Genomic DNA, 5769 nt, shown 5'->3' with positions numbered 1-5769 from the left:
GCCACACCTGCTGTGTCTGCCACACCTGCTGTGTCTGCCACACCTGCTGTCTGCCACACCTGCTGTGTCTGCCACACCTGCTGTGTCTGCCACACCTGTTGTCTGCCACACCTGCTGTGTCTGCCACACCTGCTGTGTCTGCTAATCTCTGCCACACCTGCTGACCTCTGCTACACCTGCTGTGTCTGCTGACCTCTGCCACACCTGCTGTGTCTGCCACACCTGCTGTGTCTGCCACACCTGCTGTGTCTGCCACACCTGCTGTGTCTGCCACACCTGCTGTGTCTGCCACACCTGCTGTGTATGCCACACCTGTTGTGTCTGCCACACCTGCTGTGTCTGCCACACCTGCTGTGTCTGCCACACCTGCTGTGTCTGCCACACCTGCTGTGCCTGCCACACCTGCTGTGTCTGCCACACCTGCTGTGTCTGCCACACCTGCTGTGTCTGCCACACCTGCTGTGTCTGCCACACCTGCTGTGTCTGCCACACCTGCTGTGTCTGCCACACCTGCTGTGTCTGCCACACCTGCTGTGTCTGCCACACCTGCTGTCTGCCACACCTGCTGTGTCTGCCACACCTGCTGTGTCTGCCACACCTGCTGTGTCTGCCACACCTGCTGTGTCTGCCACACCTGGTGTGTCTGCCACACCTGGAATTACTAATGTTCTCCCCATGAAAAAATTACATTTATCTTTCTCAGTATTGTTGTTGTATGATACAACAAGGTCAGTAGTGAATGTTGTTGTATGATACAACAGGGTCAGTAGTGAATGTTGTTGTATGATACAACAAGGTCAGTACTGAATGTTGTTGTATGATACATTAAGGTCAGTAGTGAATGTTGTTGTATGATACAACAAGGTCAGTACTGAATGTTGTTGTATGATACAACAAGGTCAGTATTGAATGTTGTTGTATGATACAACAAGGTCAGTACTGAATGTTGTTGTATGATACAACAAGGTCAGTACTGAATGTTGTTGTATGATACAACAAGGTCAGTACTGAATGTTGTTGTATGATACAACAAGGTCAGTAGTGAATGTTGTTGTATGATACAACAAGGTCAGTACTGAATGTTGTTGTATGATACAACAAGGTCAGTAGTGAATGTTGTTGTATGATACAACAAGGTCAGTAGAGAATGTTGTTGTATGATACAACAAGGTCAGTAGTGAATGTTGTTGTATGATACAACAGGGTCAGTACTGAATGTTGTTGTATGATACAACAAGGTCAGTACTGAATGTTGTTGTATGATACAACAGGGTCAGTATTGAATGTTGTTGTATGATACAACAAGGTCAGTACTGAATGTTGTTGTATGATACAACAAGGTCAGTATTGAATGTTGTTGTATGATACAACAAGGTCAGTATTGAATGTTGTTGTATGATACAACAGGGTCAGTATTGAATGTTGTTGTATGATACAACAAGGTCAGTACTGAATGTTGTTGTATGATACAACAAGGTCAGTATTGAATGTTGTTGTATGATACAACAAGGTCAGTATTGAATGTTGTTGTATGATACAACAAGGTCAGTACTGAATGTTGTTGTATGATACAACAAGGTCAGTATTGAATGTTGTATGATACAACAAGGTCAGTAGTGAATGTTGTTGTATGATACAACAAGGTCAGTACTGAATGTTGTTGTGTTGTTGTATTACATTGTTGTATTATATAGCAAGGAAACTATTGAATGTCGTTGTATTACAATGTTGTATTATACAAGAAAATAACTGCATTGACCGTTGTTGTATTATACTGTTGTATCATATTGTTGTACTGTTGTATTATGCTGCTACGTTATTATATTGTATTATATTGTTGCATTGTACTGTTGTATTACGCCGCAGCGTTATACTATTGTATTATACTATTGTATTTTAATGTTGTGTTATACTGTTGTATTATAGTTGTAATAAACTGCTGTATTATAATGATGTATTATAATGTATTATACTCATATATTATACTGTTGTATTATAATGTATTATACAGTTGTATTATGTTAAATTATACTGTTTTATTATACTGTTGTATTATAATGTATAATAATGTATAATACTGGTGTATTATAATGTATCATATTGTTGTATTATACTGTTGTATTATACTGCTGTGTTATGCAGTATGGGTCATATTGCCACAAGAATGCTTCTTCTTATAGACTTGAAACCTTGACAGGTAGTGTACCATCTTACTGATTGAGAGGTTTGTATTACTGTGGGGCTGCCTGGGTGCCATCTTACTGAGTGAGAGGTTGGCACTACTGTGGGGGTGCCTGGGTGCCATCTTACTGAGTGAGAGGTTGGCACTACTGTGGGGCTGCCTTGGTGCCATCTTACTGAGTGAGAGGTTGGCACTACTGTGGGGCTGCCTGGGTGCCATCTTACTGAGTGAGAGGTTGGCACTACTGTGGGGCTGCCTGGGTGCCATCTTACTGAGTGAGAGGTTGGCACTACTGTGGGGCTGCCTGGGTGCCATCTTACTGAGTGAGAGGTTGGCACTACTGTGGGGCTGCCTGGGTGCCATCTTACTGAGTGAGAGGTTGGCACTACTGTGGGGCTGCCTGGGTGCCATCTTACTGAGTGAGAGGTTGGCACTACTGTGGGGCTGCCTGGGTGCCATCTTACTGAGTGAGAGGTTGGCACTACTGTGGGGCTGCCTGGGTGCCATCTTACTGAGTGAGAGGTTGGCACTACTGTGGGGCTGCCTGGGTGCCATCTTACTGAGTGAGAGGTTGGCACTACTGTGGGGCTGCCTGGGTGCCATCTTACTGAGTGAGAGGTTGGCAATACTGTGGTGCTGCCTGGGTGCCATCTTACTGAGTGAGAGGTTGTAACAACTGTGGGGCTGCCTGGGTGCCATCTTACTGAGTGAGAGGTTGGCACTACTGTGGGGCTGCCTGGGTGCCATCTTACTGAGTGAGAGGTTGGCACTACTGTGGGGCTGCCTGGGTGCCATCTTACTGAGTGAGAGGTTGGCACTACTGTGGGGCTGCCTGGGTGCCATCTTACTCACTTTACTGTGATATTAGTTTCCATGTGATAACTGGTAAATGACTCTTGCGACTGGCTTCAAACCTTCAGTGCTGATGCTCAACTGCGTTGTGAACTGCGATGTTTTTGTTGCCTACGTTTCGAGGTAGACAGGGCTGGGGTTACGGGATAGAGTGATACCTGTCTAGGATCGAGCAGCGAACTAAATATATCTAGCTTATATAAAGTGTGTGTACACACTACTGCTGGGTGGGTAGGTGGGTGGGTTAGGTGGGTGGGTTAGGTGGGTGGGTTAGGTGGGTGGGTTAGGTGGGTGGGTAGGTGGGTGGGTTAGGTGGGTGGGTTAGGTGGGTGGGTTAGGTGGGTGGGTAGGTGGGTGGGTTAGGTGGGTGGGTTAGGTGGGTGGGTTAGGTGGGTGGGTAGGTGGGTGGGTTAGGTGGGTGGGTTAGGTGGGTGGGTTAGGTGGGTGGGTTAGGTGGGTGGTTAGGTGGGTGGGTTAGGTGGGTGGGTAGGTGGGTGGGTTAGGTGGGTGGGTTAGGTGGGTGGGTTAGGTGGGTGGGTTAGGTGGGTGGGTAGGTGGGTGGGTTAGGTGGGTGGGTTAGGTGGGTGGGTTAGGTGGGTGGGTTAGGTGGGTGGGTTAGGTGGGTGGGTAGGTGGGTGGGTTAGGTGGGTGGGTTAGGTGGGTGGGTTAGGTGGGTGGGTAGGTGGGTGGGTTAGGTGGGTGGGTTAGGTGGGTGGGTTAGGTGGGTGGGTAGGTGGGTTAGGTGGGTTAGGTGGGTGGGTTAGGTGGGTGGGTTAGGCGGGTGGGTTAGGCGGGTGGGTTAGGCGGGTGGGTTAGGTGGGTGGGTAGGTGGGTGGGTTAGGTGGGTGGGTTAGGTGGGTGGGTGGGTAGGTGGGTGGGTTAGGTGGGTGGGTTAGGTGGGTGGGTTAGGTGGGTGGGTTAGGTGGGTGGGGGTAGGTGGGTGGGTTAGGTGGGTGGGTTAGGTGGGTGGGTTAGGGGTGGGTAGGTGGGTGGGTTAGGTGGGTGGGTAGGTGGGTGGGTTAGGTGGGTGGGTTAGGTGGGTGGGTTAGGTGGGTGGGTAGGTGGGTGGGTTAGGTGGGTGGGTTAGGGTGGGTGGGTTAGGTGGGTGGGTTAGGTGGGTGGGTAGGTGGGTGGGTTAGGTGGGTGGGGTAGGTGGGTGGGTTAGGTGGGTGGGTTAGGTGGGTGGGTTAGGTGGGTGGGTTAGGTGGGTGGGTTAGGTGGGTGGGTTAGGTGGGTGGGTAGGTGGGTGGGTTAGGTGGGTGGGTTAGGTGGGTGGGTAGGTGGGTGGGTTAGGTGGGTGGGTTAGGTGGGTGGGTTAGGTGGGTGGGTAGGTAGGTGGGTGGGGTAGGTGGGTGGGTTAGGTGGGTGGGTTAGGTGGGTGGGTAGGTGGGTGGGTTAGGTGGGTGGGTTAGGTGGGTGGGTTAGGTGGGTGGGTTAGGTGGGTGGGTAGGTGGGTGGGTTAGGTGGGTGGGTGGGTTAGGTGGGTGGGTTAGGTGGGTGGGTTAGGTGGGTGGGTAGGTGGGTGGGTTAGGTGGGTGGGTTAGGTGGGTGGGTTAGGTGGGTGGGTTAGGTGGGTGGGTTAGGTGGGTGGGTTAGGTGGGTGGGTAGGTGGGTGGGTTAGGTGGGTGGGTTAGGTGGGTGGGTGGGTAGGTGGGTGGGTAGGTGGGTGGGTTAGGTGGGTGGGTTAGGTGGGTGGGTAGGTGGGTGGGTTAGGTGGGTGGGTTAAGTGGGTGGGTTAGGTGGGTGGGTTAGGTGGGTGGGTAGGTGGGTGGGTTAGGTGGGTGGGTTAGGTGGGTGGGTTAGGTGGGTGGGTTAGGTGGGTGGGTAGGTGGGTGGGTTAGGTGGGTGGGTTAGGTGGGTGGGTTAGGTGGGTGGGTTAGGTGGGTGGGTAGGTGGGTGGGTTAGGTGGGTGGGTTAGGTGGGTGGGTAGGTGGGTGGGTTAGGTGGGTGGGTAGGTGGGTGGGTTAGGTGGGTGGGTTAGGTGGGTGGGTTAGGTGGGTGGGTTAGGTGGGTGGGTTAGGTGGGTGGGTTAGGTGGGTGGGTTAGGTGGGTGGGTAGGTGGGTGGGTTAGGTGGGTGGGTTAGGTGGGTGGGTTAGGTGGGTGGGTAGGTGGGTGGGTTAGGTGGGTGGGTTAGGTGGGTGGGTAGGTGGGTGGGTTAGGTGGGTGGGTTAGGTGGGTGGGTTAGGTGGGTGGGTAGGTGGGTGGGTTAGGTGGGTGGGTTAGGTGGGTTGAACACCATTATAAAAAGACGGCCATTGTGAACCTTATACCAGTAGGTGCCACTATGACCCTTATACCAGTAGGTGCTACTATGACCCTTATACCAGTAGGTGTCATTGTGACCCTTATACCAGGTGCCACTGAGACCCTTATACGAGTAGGTGCTATTGTGACCCTTATGCCAGTAGGTGCAATTGTGACCCTCATACCTGTAGAAGAAGTTGCCACTGTGACCCTTATACCAGTAGGTGCCATTGTGACACTTATACCAGTAGGTGCCATTGTGACACTTATACCAGTAGGTGCCAAAGTGACCTTTATACCAGTAGAAGAAGTTGTCATTGTGACCCTTATACCAGTAGAAGGTGCCACTGACCCTTATACCAATAGAAGAAGGTGCCACTGACCCTTATACCAGGTGCCAAAGTGACCTTTATACCAGTAGAAGAAGGTGCCATTGTGACCCTTATACCAGTAGAAGGTGCCACTGGCCCTTATACCAGTAGAAGAAGGT

The sequence above is a fragment of the Cherax quadricarinatus genome, chromosome 13 (assembly GCF_038502225.1).
Source record: "Cherax quadricarinatus isolate ZL_2023a chromosome 13, ASM3850222v1, whole genome shotgun sequence".
NCBI classification, from domain to species: domain Eukaryota; kingdom Metazoa; phylum Arthropoda; class Malacostraca; order Decapoda; family Parastacidae; genus Cherax; species Cherax quadricarinatus.
This window is presented reverse-complemented; position numbering follows the sequence as displayed.